The sequence below is a fragment of the Penaeus monodon genome, chromosome 8 (assembly GCF_015228065.2).
Source record: "Penaeus monodon isolate SGIC_2016 chromosome 8, NSTDA_Pmon_1, whole genome shotgun sequence".
In the NCBI taxonomy this organism is placed as follows: Eukaryota; Metazoa; Arthropoda; class Malacostraca; order Decapoda; family Penaeidae; genus Penaeus; species Penaeus monodon.
The window spans coordinates 52787972-52808373 of NC_051393.1; the positions used below are offsets into that span (position 1 = coordinate 52787972).

General features: G+C 42.4%; 1 protein-coding gene across 1 annotated transcript in view; it reads left to right on the forward strand.

Moving 5' to 3' along the window:
* The first annotated feature begins 20367 nt into the window (after window positions 1-20367).
* The window catches only part of LOC119576014, a 25598-nt gene continuing 25563 nt past the window's right edge, over window positions 20368-20402 (forward strand). Inside the window, 1 exon segment of the mRNA XM_037923542.1 lies at window positions 20368-20402. This exon segment is cut by the window's right edge and continues 94 nt beyond it. The gene's annotated coding sequence lies outside the window, so the exon portion shown is untranslated.

Sequence of the window (20402 nt, forward strand, 5' to 3'; positions counted from 1 at the left end):
GAAAAGGTGTGATAAATGAGATATGAAGAGATGTGATGAAGGGGTGTGAAGGAGAAGGTGTAATAAAGAGGGCATAGAGAGATTTGATAAACTGGATGTGAAAAGGAGAAAGGAGTAGGTGTTATAAATGAGGTATGAAGGGAGATGTGATGAATGGGGTATGAAGAGGAGATGTGATAAAGTGGGTGTTAAGAGAACATGTGATAATGGCTGTGTGAGGAGAAGATGAGATAAAAATGAAGTAAAGAGGAGGCGTGATAAAGGGAATACGAAGAGGAAAATAAATCAAGGAAACGAAGTAGAATATGATAATAAAAATGGATGTTTTTAAAAGCAAAACAAAGAAAAACAAAACAAAGAGGCATTGGAGCGAAAAGCAGAAAGGGAGAAAGGAAGAGACGGCGATAATGAGGTAAAGGAAGAGGTGATTGGAGGAGGGGATAGAATTACAGGGAGGAAGGGAGATAGAAGAAGATGAAAAGAAGAAGAAGAAGAAGGAGGAGAAGGATGTTATGGAAAACAGGAGGAAGAGAAAAAGAAAAGAAAGAGAAGGAGGAAAAAGGAGGAGAAAAGAAAAGAAAGGGGAAAGAGAAAAAAAAGAGGAAGAGAAAGGAGAAAAGACAGAGACAGGACAGAGACGAGAGAGAAAAAGAGATAGAGATAGAAAACGATCAGATAAGATAGATACAGATAACCGACAGGATAAGATAGAAAAAGAGGGGGAAAGATAAAAGAAAAGAGGGGGAAATATGTGAAGAAAAAGAACAAAATCAAAGGAAATATAGGAGATAAAAACAAACGAAGAGAGAAAGATGTAATAGAACAGCAAAGACAAAACAAACAAACAAACAAACCACAACACAGAAACCACAAGCCCCTCCCCCCCTTACAACTACAACCAGACAGACACCATATGACTCACCATCGCTACAACTAACCCTGAACTTAAACACAAACTAACAGTGCAAATGACGGCTGACACTACCAACTGACACTGAAAACTATCAACTGACAACGGACAACAAGCAACTGGCAACAAGCAACTGGCAACAAGCAACTGGCAACAAGCAACTGGCAACAAGCAACTGGCAACAAGCAACTGACCTGCAAGGGGCTGCTCTCGGACGAAATTTGCGTGAACCCCCCAATGTCGCTGGGTGATCGTCCCCCGATCAAAAATTCGGGGCCGGACCCGCAAAGCGAGGGGGAAAAAGGGGAGGGGAAAAAGGGGAGGGGAAAAGGCGAGGGAAAAGGGGAGGGGGAAAAAGGGGAGGGGGAAAAAGGGGAGGGGGGAAAACGGGGGGGAAAAAAGGGGAGGGGGAAAAAGGGGAGGGAAAAAGGGGAGGGGGGGAGGAGAGGGGAAAAAGGCGAGGGGAAAAGGCGAGGGGAAAAGGCGAGGGGAAAAGGCGAGGGGAAAAGGCGAGGGGAAAAGGCGAGGGGAAAAGGCGAGGGAGAGGGGAAAAGGCGAGGGGAAAAGGGGTGGGGGAGAGGGAGAGGGAGAGGGAGAGGGGGGAGAGAGGAGAGAGAGGGGGAGAGAGGCGGGATAGAGGAGGGAGAGAGGGAGAGAGGAGAGAGAGAGAGAGAGAGGGAGAGTTGTTATCATTATTGTCATTAACTGTTGTCATTAATACTACTACACTACTACTACTACTACCTTCATTATTATTATTACTATTATTGTTATTATCATTATCTTTATCAACTGTATTATTAGAGCGAGAGAGAGAGAGAGAGAGAGAGAGAGAGAGAGAGAGAGAGAGAGAGAGAGAGAGAGAGAGAGAGATGGAGAGAGAGAGAGGGAGAGAGAGAGAGAGAAAGCGAGAGAGAGAGAGAGAAAGTGAAAAAGCGAGAGAGAGAGAGAGACAGACAGACAGACAGACCCAAGCCCCACCTGCTTCGACTGTTTCAGATAGGCGGCCACCGTCCTGGGCAGCAGCTGGTACACTAAGTTGTCACTCTTTCTCTTTTCGCGTTTAACTTCCCCTGATTTCTTTATCAAGTTCTTGGCGTATTCCTGTTGAGGAGATGCCATTCGTTCAAGAATACGTACATAGCTGCACGTACGTACATACATGGCTACATGTACTTACTTACATAGCTGCAAGTACATACATACGTAGCTGCGTGTACGTACCTACATAGGTGTATATAGGGTCACGTACATACATAACTACACGTACACACATAAATAACTGCACGTACATACATACAAAGCTGCACGTACACACATACATAGGTACATGTACATACGTACATAGTTGCAAATACATACGTACATACATAGCTATACGTACATTTATACATAGGTACACGTGCATACATGCATAACTACATAACTGCACATACATATATATATAACTGCACGTACATACATACATAACTGCACGTACATACATACATAACTGCACGTACACATACATAGCTGCACGTACATACCTACATACACGATCGTTTACATGCCCACATACACAAGCGGCGTCAAATTTCTGAATGTACCTTACTAATGTCATAAAAACGTTTTGTTTTTAATAACTTCGCGTGTTAATTCTGATTTTTTTTTCTCTACTACACTATTATATTTCAATCAGTTGGCAGCTCTTCATGAAACAAAAGGCGAAGTTACATTTAAATTCATCAAACAGTGGTCGTTAAACATTGAATTGTAAATATCTGTAACTCAAAAACACACACTCAGAAACATGCACACAATCAAACGCACAGATATATACATACACAGACAAGCACATACACGCACACACAAAAAAAGAACATTCACCCAAACACATACAAAAAAAAAAAACACACACACACACAAAGAGCAAGTCCCCCCCCCCCACCTGCACCCACTCCGTTTCCTTTCTGCACCCCCTCCCCCCTCCCCCCACCACCACTTCCTCACTTATTCCTCATTTCACTCACTTATCCACTGACTGGCCACCTGACTGACGGAAGGGCTGCCTGGCTGACTGATTGAACGACTGACTGGCCCGCTGACTGACTGACTTACTGACTGACTGACTACTGACTGACTCACCAATTGCTGATCTACTAATTGACTGATTGATCTACTGAGAGACGGACTGACTGACTGATTTACCAATTACCTGCCTGGTCGACTGAACTGACTCATTCAGGGACCAGCTGATCGATAAACTACCTGACTATCTGACAGACAAACTACTGAACTCACTCACCTACTCAGCCACCCACTCACCCTCCCCTCCACTCCCTCACACCCCTCCCTCCCTCCTCCCCTTCTTCCCTCACCTCCCTCCATCATTCTCCCACACCCTCCCCCCTCCTTCCCTCCTCCTCCCTCCTCCCTCCCTCCCTCCCTCCCCCCCCACTCCCTCCCCCCCCTCCCTCCCCCCCCCCCCTCCCTCCCTCCCTCCCCCCCTCCCTCACCCACCCCATAACACCCCCCTTCCTCCTTCCCTCCCCCCCCCCCCTTCCCCTTCCTTCCCTCCCCCCACCCCCCCTCCCTCCCTCCCCCCTCCCTCCCCCACCCCTCCCTCCCTCCCTCCCTCCACTCCCTCCACTCACATGAATGAGACCCGTGGCCTTCCTCACGAGCAGGATGATGACCGGGGAGATGACGAGGACGAGGATGAGGACCATGAGGGTCAGGCTGTAGCGCTGGTCGGCCGCCGCTACGTCCTCATCGATCGTCTCTCTGGGGGGGGGGAGGGGGAGGAGGGGAGGAGGGGGAGGGGGAGGGGGAGGAGGAGGAAAAATGAGATGGGGGAAAGGGGAAAAAGGGGGAGGAGGAGGAAAGAGGAGGAGGGGGAAAAATGAGGAGGGGAGAGGGGGAGGGAGGGGGGAGAATGGGCGGGAGGGGGAAATGAGGAGGATAAGGAGGAGGAGGAGAATGGGCGGGAGGGGGAAAGTGAGGGGAGAATGAGGAGAATAAATCGAGTGGGGGAATAGGAATGGGAATGAGGGAGGGGGAGTTATTATTACTATTTCGTTATCATTTCATTTTTCTCATTTTTGTTATCATCATCTCCATTATTATCATTCATCATCTTTTCACACATTCGTAACTCTTCACTAAAACCCACAAATAACAGCCACAGCCCAGCAATATTCACCACCAACTCACCACCAACTCACCGCCAACTCACCACCAACTCACCACCAACTCACCACCAACTCACCACCAAAAAACCAAACCAAACCCCCAAAACTCACCCCACTCACCACCACTCACCACCACTCACCCCCAAACTCACCCCCAAAACTCACCATCAATCACCCCCAAACTCACCACCAACTCACCGCCACTCCCACCCTCACCGCCAATTCACCAAAAATCACCACCCCACCATCAACTCACCCCAACTCCCGCCAATTCCCCAATCACTATCAACTCCCCGCCAAATCCCCCCAATCACCCCCCAAATTCCCACCAACTCACCACCAACTCACATCAAATCCCACCAACTACCCCCCAAATTCACCAAAACTCCCCATCAACTCACCGCCAACTCACCCCCAACTCACCCCCAAACTCCCCATCAACTCACCCCCAAAAAACTCACCGCCTTTTCCCCACCAAACTCACCATCAACCAATTCACCACCAACTCACCATCAACTCACCACCAACTCACCACCAACTCACCACCAACTCACCACCAACTCACCACCAACTCACCACCAACTCACCACCAACTCACCACCAACTCACCACCAACTCACCGCCAACTCACCACCAACTCACTCCCACCCCCCGGGAAAACTCACCACCACTCACCACCAACTCCCCGCCAACTCCCCACCACCCCCCAAAATCACCCCCACCACCACCATTCACCCCAACTCACCCCAAACTCACCACCAATCACCCCCAAACTCACCACCAACTCCCCCCCACCAATTCACCACCAACTCAAAACCAAAATAATCCCAACTCACCCCCAACTCACCCCAAACTCACCACCACTCCCCATCAATCCCACCACCACCAAACCCCCAAATTCACCACCACTCACCACAAATTCACCACCAACTCACCACCACCACTCCCAAAACCACCCCCCCCAACTCCCACCAACTCACCACCAACTCACCACCACCTCACCACCACCTCACCACCAACTCACCACCCACTCACCACCAACTCACCACCAACTCACCACCAACTCACCACCAACTCACCACCAACTCACCACCAACTCACCACCAACTCACCTGATGTCATTGATGAGTGTGTACTCGACATCTCTCACGGAGTCGATGAAAGAGGCGAGCTCTTGAATATAATCATCCGCTCGCTGGGCCGATGGCTCGCGTTTCATATTTCCTATGATTTCCTTCCTGGTGAGTCAATGTGAGTCATTAGAGTCATTCGTGAATATAGAATACCGTGAATATAGAATATAGTGTCGGAATGTAGTGTCTGGGGTTTTGTGGGGTGGGGTGGCGGCTTGTCGATGTAAGTGAGGGGGTGGCGTCTGTATGTTTTGGCTCCCTGGCTGTCGGGTTATTTGTAGGTCTATTCTGTCTGTCGTTATCCTTTTTTTGTCTCCTCTCTCCTACCTTGTCATTTTTTTTTCATTTTTCCTGTCTTTACTCTCCCTCTTCTTTCGTTACTCTCTCCTTTATTCCCTCTCTCTCTCTCTCTACATCCCTCTCTCCTCCATTCTTCTTTCTCCCTCCTTCTCACCTTCTACGTTCTCTTCTTTTTGTCTCCTCTCTTCCTTGTCGTTGTCTTTCTCATTTTCCCGTCTTTCCTCTCCCTCTTTCCTCGTTCCTCTCTCCCTCCTTTGCATCCCACCCCTCTCTCTCCCTTTCTCCCCGTTCCTCCCTTTCTCTCCCTCTCCATCTTTCTCTTTCTCTTTATTCCTCTCTCTCTCCCTCCTTCCTCACCCTATCTCCCCTTTCTCTGCTCCCCGTTCCTTCCCTCTCTCCCCATTTCCTCTTCCTCTTTCTCCCTCTCCTCTCTCTCTTTCTCCCTTATACCTCCTTCCTCACCCTCTCCCTCTGATTACCCCCATCCCATTCTCTCTCTCTCCCTCTCTTCATCCCATTCCTCCCTCTCTCCTTCATCCCTCCTTCCTCACTCCTCTTTCTCCCTTTTCTCCCCATTCCTCTCTCTCTCTCTCTCTCTCTCCTCGTCCCTCGCGCGTCTATCTCAGTCCCTCCATCTTCTCTTCCTCTCGCTTCTCCTCGTACTCTCTCTCTCTCTCTCTCCTCTCTCTCTCTCCCCTCTCTCTCTCTCTCCTCTCTTTCTCTCTCTCTCTCCCCCCCCCTCTCTCTCTCTCTTTCTCTTCTGTTGTAAATCTAACTATTTCTATTACGTATCTTTCTATTTATCTTGCTACCAGCCTACCTACCTCTGTATCTACCTCAACACACACGCACACACATAGCACCATTAATACATCACAATATATATGTAACACATCCCGATAATGATCATAATACGGAACGTATCAACTACATCTAATACATTCTCAAAATGGCATCCAACAAACAAACACAGCCAATATTCTGTACACACACCCCCACACCCAATACACCAAGAAACACACCAATACACTATTAAATACTCGACACAACTTTGTACGCCGACTCCCTCTGACCTGAAATCCTGAAATCTCTCTCTCTCTCTCTCTCTCTCTCTCTCTCGTCTCTCTCTCTCTCTCCTCGTCTCTCCTCTCTCTTTCTCTCTTTCTCTCTCTCTTCTCTCTCTCCTCCCTCTTATCTCTCTCCGCTCTCTCTCTCTCTCTCTCCTCTACAATCTCTCCTCTCTCTCCTCTCCTCTCCTCTCTCTCTCTGTCCTTCTCTCGTCTCCTCTCTCTCTTTCTCTCTGTCTCTCTCGCTATCTCTCTCTCCTTCTCTCTCTCTCTCTTTCTCCTCTTTATACGCCGCCTCCCTCTGACCTGAAATCCTCCAGACGGATCTGAAACCTGACTCTGGACGTAAACATCTTGGCGTTGGCCAGATTCGTCCCGTCGATCTGAGGCCACCTCGTCACGCTCTCCAGGAGGCTGTCGGTTCGGTCGAAGACGGTCGAGATGTTGCTCCTGTGGGAGGGGAGGGGGAGGGGGTGAGAGTGCGGGGGGCGAGGGAGGGGGAGGGGGTGAGGGAGGAGGGGAGGGGGGTGAGCGTGCGGGGGGCGAGGGATGGGGAGGTGGCGTAGAGGGAGGGGGAGGAGGGGTGAGAGTGCGGGGGGGGGCGGGTAGGGGAGGGGAGAGAAGGTGAGGGGGAGGAGGGGGTGAGATTGCGGGTGACGAGGGAGGAAGGGGGAAGTGAGAGTGCGGTGGGGCGAGGGAGTGGAGGGGCGATGGGGAGGGGAGTGGGTTAGAGTGGCGGGGAGGGCGAGGGAGGGGAGGGGGCGAGGGAGGGGGAAGGAGGGGTAGGAGTGCGGGGGGGGCGAGGGAGGGGGGTAGGGGGGTGAGGGGAGAGGGAGGGAGGGTAAAAGAGTGCGGTGGGGGGAGCGGGGTCGGCGGGGGGGGGGGGGGCGAAAAAAAAAAAAAAACAAAAAAAATCGAAATTGAGGGGGGAGGGGGGGGGGTGAGGTGACAGAGGAGGGAGGGGTAAGGAGTGCGGGGGGGGAGGGCGAAGTGGAAGTGGGAAGTGGTGTGAGGGAAGGGGGAGTGGAGGGTGAGAAGTGCGGGGACATGGGGCGAGGGAGGGGGAGGAGGGGGTGAGAGAGGGGGAGGGGCGAGGGAGGGGAGGGGGTGAGGGAGGGGGAGGAGGGGGTGAGAGTGCGGGGGGGCGAAGGAGGGGTGTTTGAGAGGGAGGGTGGAGGGGGAAGGGAGAAGAAGACAGAAGAAGACGAAGAAGAAGAAGAAAAGAAATAAAAAAGAAGAGGACCAAGGAGTGCGGGGAAGAAAGCAGAGCATAAGACATCAGACTCACACGAATACGAATACGACTACGCTGAAATATAACTAATACTAATAATACAATAATCATAGCAGACTGCGCAGAAAGAAGAATAAGGAGATGAAAATGAAAGGGAGAAAAATCATTGAATTCGAAGAGAGAGATGAGAAGAATGAGAGAAAAGGATGCTGCAATACCAAGATAAGGAGGAATGATAGAAAGATAAATATAAATCTAAAGAGACCAGAAGGAGGATAAAAATGAGGAAAAAGCCACAAAGAAAATAAATGAACGTCAAGAAAAAGAGAACAAGAAAAAAAGAATAGACGACCCAAAACAAGACAAGCAGAACAGAAACTATCAAACACGAGAAAAAACAACACTCCCCCCTACCCGCCCTCACCCTCCCACCCCTACAGTCCCCTCCCCCTGCAACCCGCCAGCCAGCCCCTTCACCACACCCACCCCCCCACCCTCCCCCACCGACATCCCGCCCTCCCTAGAGAGAGAAAAAATCTCAATCTATCTATCTCTCTTATCTCTCTATATCTATCTATATATCACTATCTATCTTATCTCTCATATCTCTCTATCTCTATCTCCATATTCTCTATCTCTCTAAGTCCCCGCGCGAAATAACCGCCGCCCGACGACACAGCCGACCCATAAGGCCCTAGAGCTGACGAAGAACGGCGGCGGCGCGCCGGCGCCGGCTCCGCAGCCGACCCACGCGCCGACAAGGAGACGCGGCGCCGGCCCGGCGCCGGCGCCGACACATACCCGCAGAGGCGCCGCCAGGCGAAGAAGAAGCAGAATGCGAATGAGAGGAGCAGGGGCAGCCGAGCCGAGTGCGAAGGCGGACACGCGACGTCGCCGCCGGAGAAGAAGAAGACTCCTGCTCCTGAGACAGGAGACCGGGGCCGCCGCAGACGGAGGAGACGACGGACTCAGACCGAAGCAGCACCGACGCTCGAGGAATGAAAGGAGAATGGAAGAAGGCAGCAAAAGGACGAAGACGAAGACGCCGCGCAGACGCAGAGCCAGACGAAGAAGAAGAATGCACGACTGCGGCCCTTCGCCTGAGCCTGCGCCCTGAAGCCGCACGCCGTCGCCCCGGGGCCGGCCTTGCCCCCCTGCGCGGGGGAGGTGGGGGTGCGTCGTGGCGGCGTTAGGTCGCCCCGCGGCCGCGCCGGCGGGGGCGCGGCGGCGAAAGCGAAGGAGAAGTACGATGGCGAAGCCTGGCCCACCTGAAGGGGGCGTCGTGGAGGGTTGGCTAAGAAGAAGAAGAAGACAAAGAAGAAGACAAGAAGAAGAAGGAGAAGAAGACGAAGACAGAAGAAAACAGGAGAGAAGGAGAAGGAGAAGTAGAAAGGGGAAGCCTGCCCCACCTGAGCGTCGTGGAGGCGTTGGAGAGCGTGAAGTAGGCGATCTCCGTCCGCTCCTGCTGGAGGGCGCGCAGCAGGCGGCCGATCTCGACGGCGTCCTTCAACACTGCTCATATCGAACAGCGGGGGGGGGCGGGGGGGGGGGGGGTTAGTACGGTTTTTAAAGTTATATTCCCTCTGTCTCTCTCTTATCTCCCTCTCCCTCCCTCTCCTCAATCAGCTCCTCTCTCTCTCTCATATCTCTCCTCTCTTTCTCTTTTTTTCTTTCTCTCCTATGTTCTTCGCCCCCCCCCCTCTCTCTCTCTCTGCTCCTCTCTCATCTCTCTCTCTCTCTCTTCTCTCTCCTCTCCTCTCTCTCTCTCCCTTCTTTCTCTCTCCTCCGAGTCTCAGTCTTTCTCTCGTCTTCTCTCTCTCTCTCCTCTCTCTCGCTCTTTCTCTTTTTTCCCTCTTTCCCTTTCCACCTTTCCCTTTTTCCCTTTATCTCTCTCTCTCTCTCCTCTCTTCTCTCCCTGGTTTTCTTTCCCCATTTCCTCTCTCTCTCTCCTCCCTTCTTTCCCCCTTTTCTCTCTCCTCTCTCTCTCTCTCGCTCCTCTCTTCCTCTCTCAGCACCTTTCCGATTTATGTCCTCTCTCTCTCTCGTCTCTTCTCTTCTCTCTCTCGCTTTTCTCTCATCTCCTCTCTCTCTCTCTCTCTCTCTCTCTCTCTTCTCTCTCGCTCTCTCTCTCTCTCTCTCCTCTCTCTCGTCCTGTCTCTCTCTCTCTTCTCTCTCTCTCCTCTCTCTCTCGCTCTCTCTCTCTCTCTTTCCTCCATTTCTCTTCCCGTTCCCTTTAGCTCTCTCTCTTTCTCGCTCTCTCCTCTCAACCCCCCCTCTCTCTCGTTCCTCCGAGTCGTCACTCTCCTCTCTCATCTCTCTCTCTCTCGTCGTTCTCTTCGTCGTCTCTTTCCCTTTCTCGTTCCTCCCTTTCCCCTTTTAAATCTCTTCTCTCATCTCTCCTCTCTCTCTCTCTCTCTCTCTGACTCTGACTGTCACCCCCCACCCCCCACCCCACCCCGACGGACCTGCACAGCCACGGTGGAGATGTCCCCTTGGTCCATCAGTGCCTTTGACATCACCATGCTGTTCTGGATGACGAGGGAGAGGATCGGGATGAACGGGAGAATCAGCATCTGTTGGGAGAGAGGGAAGAAGGGAGTGGGAGAGGGATGGATGATTGTCGGGAGGGGGGGGGATGGGGGGTGAGAGGTAGGAAGGAAAAAAAAAGAAGGGAGTTTGGTTATTGGGAGGTCTTGCTCTCTTCTGCCTGGCTTTTTTTTTTTTTCTCGTTTCCTATTTCTCCTGTCCTTCTCTTTCGTATTTTGCTTTTCCCTTTTCCTTCGCCCGTTCCCTTGTCTTTTTCCTGGTCTTTTCCACTGGCTCTCGTGCTTTCTTTCCGTTTTTTTTGTCATGTGGTTTTTGTCTCTCGTCCCCCCCCGGGGCCCCTGCGTGCGCCTGTCTCTGTCTACCTGTCCCTTCCACCCCCTTGCTTCTTGCGTGTGCCTTTCTTTCCTTTCTTTCTCCTTCTTGGGTGTTTTTTTTTTTCTGTCTTTTCTGGGCGGGCGCTGCCCCGTCTCTCTCCTCCCGGGCGTCTGGGCGGGGCCGTGGAGCGCGTGCTGGGCGTGGGTCGGGATGGGAGCCGTGGCCGGGCGTGGGCGGGTGGGCGCCGGGCCGCGCAAATGGGCTGGGGGTGGAGGGAGGGAGTATGGGAGGGTGGGAAGGTGAAAGAGATTTCTCATTATTAATACATAACATTAATTTCCTATTATTAATCTGTCCTGACTACCCCACTGGTATCTGACAAAATGTTGTTACGAATGGTAATATCATTAACGAATTATCTATCATATACACAAAAATCAGAAAAAAATCAACCTGAAACACAATACTGCATCTGACAGAATCGTTTTACATATAACTAAATTATTTTTTACCCAACGACAAAAAAAAATAAATAAATCACTATGCAAATGACTAAGTAAATAAACTTAATAAATACTAAACTACTCCCTATTTAAATAAACAGTTAAAGAAAGTCTTCCCAAGTACCGCACTGTACCTGGGCGAGATGCAAAGCCCTGCCCTTCTTCGAGACGGGGTTGAAGTGGAACCAACCGATTCTTATCGATACGAGGGTGATCTCCTCGAAGGAACTGCCGGAGGCCTCTGAGAGTGAGTCGCCTTCCTCCATCCTGCCGAGAGATAGATGGAGGGTTGGGCTGATTAGATTGACTGGAAGCTTGATGTACATGTCTGTATGCCATGTATGTGTTGTATGTATGTATATATTATTTATTTATTTATTTATTTTTTCTGCTGCAAACGCGATCCCCTTTTATTGTAAATATATTTATTTATAAATTTTCCGCGCTGGGGACTGGCACTGAGTTGGCGCAACTTGCTGTGCTCCCCAGTGGCAGGGGGGTTTACCTGTTGCATCGGAGTTTAATTCCTTGCCCAATGGGCGCACAGAAACAGCCTTGATGGGCGTCGATTCTCACTTCGATTAAACAGCGCCGCGCGGTGACCTCTAACTCCTCGAACTCAGATTGTACGTGACAGTCTTATTTGTTAACCGTGCACTGCTCCCTAACCATGTAGGCCACCAAACAGGCGAGCCTCCAATATACATTAATATCTATCTATTTTATCTATCTATCTATCTATCTATCTATCTATCTATCTATCTATCTATAGAAACAGAGAGATTTATTAGATTAATAGGTTGATAGGCAGAGATAGATAGACAGACTATAGATAAATTGATAGGTTGGTATGTAGATTGATAGATAAATAGACAGAAAGATGGATGGATGGATGGATGGATAGATAGATAGATAGATAAGTAGACAGACAGACAATCAGAGAAACAGACAGATAAATATGCAGACAGTATCATATAACAATTATACTGCGTTTCAGACTTCATAATCTAAGGGTGTGATAACTGTGTATGATTTTCGGACTTATGTGGCTATCGAGTCTATTAAATTTCTTTTAAGGAAGTGCTGATAATCCTTATTAGTATTAGCTTTACCATCAATAGTATTACTAACTTTACGATTATGATAATCATCTTCATCTGCGGAAAGAAAACGTGACAATACATTAGTCGTCACGAATACGAAAATGTATACAGGATCTTTCTCAGTTTGTTTCGCTATTATATTTCCGTGTTTCCCTTTTCCCCCCCCCTCTCCTTCGTCTTTTCCCCGTCTCTTCATCAACTTATTCCCCTTTTTTTTTTTTTTTTGTTCCACTGTAAAACTTTTCTTTCTTATCACATGAATTAAAGGTTGTCTCTCCGATATCCATAAGCTGTCTATATCGACATGTCAGTCTATTTGCTGGTATGATACGCACATAGTGTATGCATGTGATTGTCTGCGCGTGCATGTGCGTGTGTGAGTGTGGTGGTGAGTGTACCGGGGTATCAGTTACTTGTGTGATATTTGATTTTTAATTGTCATAAACTTTCCACACATGCGATGTTTCTTCTGTCTTTTCTTCCTCACGATCACTATCAGTTCTATATCTCGATCACATTTCCTTTAACTATTATAAAAAAGTAAGTTTATGTTACCTTATCAAACAAAATCACAAAAAACCCGGACACAGTGAGGATGACGTCCTGACAGCCTGACAGTCGTGACAGATGTGACGTACGTAACAGGTGGCAGTCAGCGCGGCGGAGAGTGAAACCAGGCGGAGACACCCGTAGAGTTCTGTCCGGCTAATAATCCTCGAGGTCAGCATCCGCGAGCATCTCTTTCCCTGCCCGCTCTCTTCTCCATCTCCACGATTGTTAACGGGAGGCGAAGTGCGGCGCCAGGGAGAGGCTGAAGCAAATCACAAGCAATGACATAATCTTGAGGGGTCGAAACCACGTTCCTTTTTTTTTTTTTTCTCTTTTCTTTTTCTCTCTGTCTCTTTGTCTCTGTCCGTCTGTTCGTCTTTTCTGTCTTTCTCTCTGTCTTTTCTGCCTATCTTTCAATCTGTCTTTTCTGTCTATATGTCTTTTTCCCGTCTGTCTGTCCCCCTGTTTCCGATCCTCCCCTCCCTCTCTCCTTCCCTCCCTTCCCATCCCCCCCCCCCTCTTGATCGTGCATCTTAATTAGTATCTTTCCATCTCCGCCTTATCCATTCCCCCTCCCCTAACCCGTAAGTAGGGCAGAAATCTCCCCATCGTCGCGCTTAGCATTAAAGAGAGGAGAAATCAACAATTTTCATTTTCCTTAATAACGGGATGCAATCATCTTCCCAGGTCGAACTGGTCACGTAACATTTCAAGAAAGATGCCGGACTTTCTGGAAATGCAATTACTGTATTTTTTTTTTTTTTAATTATCTCTCATTCTAGCTCGATTTCTTCTTCTTATATATATATATATATATATATTATATATATATATATATATATATATATACACATATATACCATATATTATAGTATATGTTATATATATATATATATATTATATATATAATATATATATATATATAATATTAATATATATAGTTATATTATTGTTATTTTAGTGCATATATTATTTTATTACATTGTTATTATTATTATTATTAATTATTATTATTATTATCATTATCATTTTATTATTAGTATGATTATTATTATTATTATTATTATTGTGTATTGTTCGTATCATGTCCCATTCATCCCCTTCCCTCCCCCCCTCCCCTCCTCCTCCCCCCTTCTCTTCCTCCACCTTTCCCTCTCCACCCTTCCCCTCCCCCTTCCCCCTCCCCTTCCCCCTCCCCTCCCCCCCCACCTCCCCCCCCACCTTCCACTCCCACACCTTCCTCAACGCCCTCCCTTCCCTCCCCCCTTCCTCCACTCCCCTTTCCCTCACCACCCTCCCGGGTTCCCCTCCCCCTCCCCGCCTTCCCTCCCCGTGTTCCCCTCCCTCCCCCGGTCCCCTTCCCTCACCTCCCCTTCACCTCCCCCTCCCCCTTCCCCTTCCTTCCCGTCCCCTTCCCTCCCGCCTTCCCTTCTCTCCTTCCCTTACCCCTATCCCCTTCCATCCCCTTTCCCCTCCCTTCCCTCCCCTTCCCTCCCCTTCCCTCCCCCCTTTCCCTTTCCCCTCCCCTTATATTCCCTCACTCCTCCTCCTCATCATCATCATCATCACCATTATTATCATTATCACTATCGTCATTATATAATGTTATATAAGATATATAAAATCAATCACATCTATCATCATCAGCACATTCAATCATCATTCTCATTATCCTTATAGTAATGAATGATAGTAATTATAATAAGGATAAATGAAATGTAAAAAATTCAAATCAAAATCAAATCAAAAAATTAAAATCAAAATCAAAATCAAATCACAATCAAACTCAAAATAAAAAAAAAATAAAAACAAAATAAATAAAAAATAAAAATAAAAAATAAAAATAAAAATAAAAAATAAAAAATAAAAATAATAATCATAATAAAAATCATAATAAAAATCATGAAAAAAAAAAAATCATAATCATAATAAAAATCATAATAAAATAGTTACTTATAATCAATACCCTATTATTATTCCCTCATTATTATTATTAATTATTCATTAGCACCAATGATAATCACTATTATATGATAGTTATCACACACACAAAAATTACGGATAATTTCCTTTTTTATTTATAATTATTAAATTAATCGCAACTCAGTTAATTTCTTCCTTTCTGGTATTAGCAATGTTTATTTTGTTATTATCACAAACTTATACCATTGTCATCAAGCATTAAAAAAAAATTAAATTATAATTGGTTATAGTATGAATAATAATAATTTATTTATTATCATTATCATATTATTATTATTGCTATTATGATTATCATTTTTATTATTATCGTTATTATCATTAACATGGTTATTATTTTTGTTATCAGTATCGCTGTTATTATGATTATTATTATTATTGATATTGTTATTATTATCATTATTATTATTATTATTATTATTATTTAGTACTATTATTAATTAATTATTATTATTTTAATTATTATTATGTATTATTGATTATTATTATTGGATTATTATTATTATGTGTTATTATTAAATCATTATTATTATCATCCATTATTTATTATTATTACTGTTATTATCAATCATTATTATTGCTTAATTAATTCATTCTATTCTTATTCTTTTATTTCTTATTCACTTATTCTTATTCTTAATTATTTCTTATTCCTTCCTTATTTTCTTATTCTTATTCTTCTTATTATTATTGTTATCATTATTGTTATTATTATCATAATCATTATTATTACTAGTATTATTATCATCATTATTATCATCATTATCACTATCATTATTATCATCATAATTATCATCATACTATTTATTGTTATTACTGTTACCATTATTATTGTTTTCATTATCATCTTTATTATTATTATCATTATCTTAATAGTAATAATGATTATTATTATTATTGCTATTATCATTAATATCATTATTACCATTATCATTATGGTTATCATCATCATTATTATTGTCATAATTGTCTTTTTATTATTATTATTATCATTATCATTATCTTTTTATTATTGGGTTTATTATTGTTCTCTCCTCTTCTCTCTTCCTATTTTTTACATATTTCCTCTCTGCCTCTCTCATCCTCTTTATCCTCGCTCTGCCCCCCACCCCCCTCCCCCTCCCCCTCCCCCTCACTCTCTACTCTTCCTTAATTTCACTCCTCCCCCCTCCTCTTTAACCTCCACCCATTATTATTATCATTATTATCATCATCATCATCATCATTATTATATTGTTATTGTTATTAATTTTATTATTATTATTATATAGTATTTTATTAGTTTCATTATTTATTATTATTATTATTATTATTATTTTTATTATTACACTACTACTACTACTACTACTACTGCCAGTATTATTATTATTATTACTATTATTATTATCATCATTATTGCTATCATCATCATCATCATCATCATTATTATTATTATTATTGTTATTATTATTATTATTATTATATTTTATATTTTATTATTATTATTAGTATTAGTGTTACTATTAATTATTATTATATCATTATTATTATTATTATCATTGTTATCATTATCCATTATTCCACTAATCACTATCACTATCACTATCACTAAATCACTATCATTATCATTATCATTATCATTATCCATTACTATTACTATTATTATTTTTTCTTTTATTATTATTATTGTCACTATGAGTATTATTAATTATTATTAATATTAATTATTTGAATGATTATTAGTATTAGTATTATATAATTATTATCATTATTAATTATCTCATTATGATTATATCATGAATATTGTTAATATTATTATTTATCATTATTATTTTATTTTATTATTATTTATTATTATTATTATTTTATTAATTATATTGTTATTATTATTATCATTACTATTATAATTTTTTAATGTTATGAAATAATAATGATAATAAATAAATAATAATGAAATAATAATAATAATAATTATAAGATAATATATAATAATAATAATAATAATAAAATAATAATAATAATAATAGTAATAATAAAATATAATAATAATAATGATAATATAATAATAATAATATAATAATAAATGATAATAAGAATAATAATATAATATAATAAATAAACAACAATATGATGATTAATAATAATATTAATAATAATCATAATTATCATAATTACTATTATAACTATTATTACTATGTTTATTGGTAATATTGATATTATCATCATCATAATCTTCCTCCTCCTTTCTCCTCGACCTTCTCATCATCTTTATTATCAACAATGAAAACACAAATAGTAATGATAATAAGAGTAATTATGATACTAATAATGATATGATAAGGTTGATGATAATGATGATAACGGTAATGACAATAGCAATAATGATATTAATGATTGTGATTATTATATCGATAGTAACAACAACAACAACAATAATAATAATAATAATAATAATAATAGTAATATAATAATAAGAATAATATTAAAAATAATGATAATAACAATAATAATAAATAGTAATGATGATGATGATAGCAATGATAATAGTGATAATAAATAGTAATAATGTACAATAAATGGTAAATATAGTGAAATAATAGTAATAATTGAAATAATAGTAATAATAGTTAATAAAGTAATAATAGTAATAATAGTAATAAATAATAAGAATAGTTTAATAATAGTAAGATAGTAATAATAGTATAATAGTAAATAACAAGTATAATAGTAAAATAATAACAACAACACAACACAACACAAATCATAATAAATGATGATGAATGAATTTGCACTACTACTAATAGAAAATGATTAATAATAATTTAAGGATAATGTAATGAAATAATTAAAGCAAATAATAATATATCTAATAATTATATAATAATAAACAATAAAAAATATTAATGATGATGATGATAATAATAATAATAACAATAATAATAATAATAACGACAATGATAATAGTAATAATAATAATGATAATGATAAGTAATTAGAAATGAGAAATGATAACTTTCGTTATCATTTCTATTCTCTCTTCCCCACCTCTCCATATTTTCCCCTCTTCCTTCCTCATCCCCTTCCCCCTCTCTCTATATTCCCCCTCTCCCGTCTCTCCCTGTACTAAGGTTGAAAATCCTCTTACAACCAGTGGCAGCCTCGATTTTTGTCTTTATATCTGATCACGGGTCTTAATACCCCCCTCCCCCCCTCCTGAATCAGCGTGGGTGGACGCACGCAACCTCCCCCCCCCCCCCGGCTGTAAAGATGTTCAGGCAGGCTTTATGCAATATGCAGGATGCTGTATGCAATATGTAGGAAGATGGATACATCACATAGCATACGTCAGGGTCTGTGGTTTTATGCAGTAGATATGTATGTTGTTTGAACATGTAGCCCCGCACAGCCCTTATTGTTATCATTATTATCATTATTACTATTATCTTTATTATTACTTATTATGATAATTAGATATTATTATTATTTATATTATTTATCATTATTATTTAAACTGTTTTGTTTAAATGTCTATAGTGTTATGCGCTGTAATGTATATCATCTTGTTGATTACTTTTGGCTTTTACAGTGAGTTTTTTTACAGTGAGGCGCACAGGCTTTCAGAAAGGCAGCTGACTTACTTGTACGGGAAGATATGATCGAAGGCACACATTTCTTTCCTGACTTTTATACACACCTATTTACACACGCACACACGCACACACACACGACATACACACACACACACACACCAACCAACACACACACTCACGACACACACACACACGACACACAAAAGATATAGATATATATTATATAGATATATATATTTAATATATATATATAATATATTATAAATATATAATATATATATATATATATATCTTGCTTTTAACAATTTAACGAGGTAGGTTCGTGTCTGACCCCGTGGTCTACAGCATTATACTTAATTGTTTTTTTCATGTTGTGATGGGGTTGGGGTGAGTAGGCGTGGTAGGGTCCCCCAGTTCCTTTCCCCTTTCCTTCGCCCACCCCCGAAGTGCCGGTGTTACCCTCTTTTTTTTAGGTAATACATTCGTCCATCTATTTTTTTATCCGGGCTTGGGGACCCAGCACGGACTTGGGCTGGCTTGGCCCAACTCGTGGCTAGGTAGGCCATCGGGGTGGAAATCGTGCCCAAGGAACAAGCCGCCGGCCGGTGACTCGAACCCTCGAAACTCAGAATTTGCCGTCGTAAAGTCGTGAGTCGCGACGCTTGCTAACATTCGGCCACCCGGGGCCCCCATATATATAATATATATATATATCTATATATATATTTATATATATAATATATATATAACATATATAGATTTATAATATATATATATATATATATATATATATATATATATATATATTACATGTGTACATATATATATGTGTGTACATATATATATATATATAATATATATATTATATATTATATATACTAGATATATATATAGAATTTATATAATATATATATATACATGCACACACACACACACACACACACACACACACACACACACACACACACACACACACACACACACACACACACACACACACACACACACACACACACACTTACACACACACACACACAACACACGCGCGCAAGCATGCCGCGTAACCGGACTTTCCAGCATCCAGAGGCACGCTGTGGCACTGTTCTGAGCTCCCAGATAGGCACACTTCCAGATAAAGAGATGCATGAGATTACAGTGCCAGAATTGGTTGGAAAATTCTATGGTAACTCTGTTTGAAATGAACTTCATAACTTGATTTATGATTTAAAGAAATGCAAAGGTGAAGTTTGATGTCAAGAGTCATGTCATAGAAGTTGTGAGATGATTTTTTTCTCTCTCAATTTTGGCACTATTTCTGGCCAGTCACTTCGAGGCAGTCGGAAAGGTAACCATTTTGTCTACTTTTTTGGCATCAGCTGTGGAAAGAAATGACATTTCTTACTCAAGAAATTATAAAAAATCTTAAAATTATGTTGCTATTGGTGGAAATGGTGACAATATTTAACGGCAATGATGAAAATTATGATCATGATGATAACGATAATACTAATGACAATGATAAGAGCAAGATTAACTACGAAGGATATATTTCTATTACTAGTCATAACCCCTATAATGATAAAGTTATAAAGTTCATGATACCCGACATGTTCTCCATTATTTAAATCACCATCATTAATAATCCAATTTCATTTTTTGATTAATCAATTTATTTATGTATTAGTACAATCTAATTCAGTTGTGACGGTATTCTGTTACGTAAGAAAAAATGTATCTGTTCTGCCCATCCGCACACACTCTCTGATAAGGTGGCAGAGAGACAGTGAAGATAACCTTATCTCCGTGTTATCTCCAGTGACGCCCAGTGTCTCACACGATCGTCTGTTTTCGTAATTCATGGGTCGTAAATAAACAGATGGAGGGTATATAAATGCGAGAAAGAATATAATAAAAGTTTAATGCTAAACCTTATATAATTCCTTTCTTTTCAAGATAGGTCGGTTTATCTATCGATTTTTTCGTTCATTTTCCGTTTTGCATATTTATTTATTTATAGTATGC